Source organism: Morus notabilis, unplaced genomic scaffold (genome assembly GCF_000414095.1).
Source record: "Morus notabilis unplaced genomic scaffold, ASM41409v2 Scaffold283, whole genome shotgun sequence".
Classification (NCBI taxonomy): domain Eukaryota; kingdom Viridiplantae; phylum Streptophyta; class Magnoliopsida; order Rosales; family Moraceae; genus Morus; species Morus notabilis.
The window spans coordinates 189,920-190,431 of record NW_010360513.1 but is presented as its reverse complement, the minus strand read 5'-3'; positions in this window follow the sequence as shown (position 1 = coordinate 190,431).

Sequence of the window (512 nt, the reverse complement as noted above, 5' to 3'; positions counted from 1 at the left end):
GACAATCGGTTCCTCAAAGAAGTCCAACTTTTGTCAATCGGCATTTTAACTATAAATGACAACAGACATAACAATTTATTAATGTGTTTAATTAATTTTAATTTTACTCTTAATTAACACAATTAAGTTTTATTAATTAAAGTGTGTTAATGAACTTATTAAAATTATGGTTTCCTAACTAAATTTCGGCAGCATAACGTCTTATTTTTCATATAATCCAAAAATCAAAACCTGCAGAAAAATAACTTTAAAAGATTTCGGCACACCATAGCTGCAAGATGTGCCACCCAGAACAAGAATCATAAACATATACTAAATTTCAACAATATAACAAAATCATAATTCAAATATTGTCATCATAATCCCGAATTCATACAACTACTACAATTCTAAACTAAATAAATATAAAAAAACTTACAAAGTTCAAACCCACTAAACGGGGGCTGAAAATAGAAGGATTACGTCGGAGGAACCGTGCAAACAAGGACGAAGGTGAAAAATCAAACGCCTAC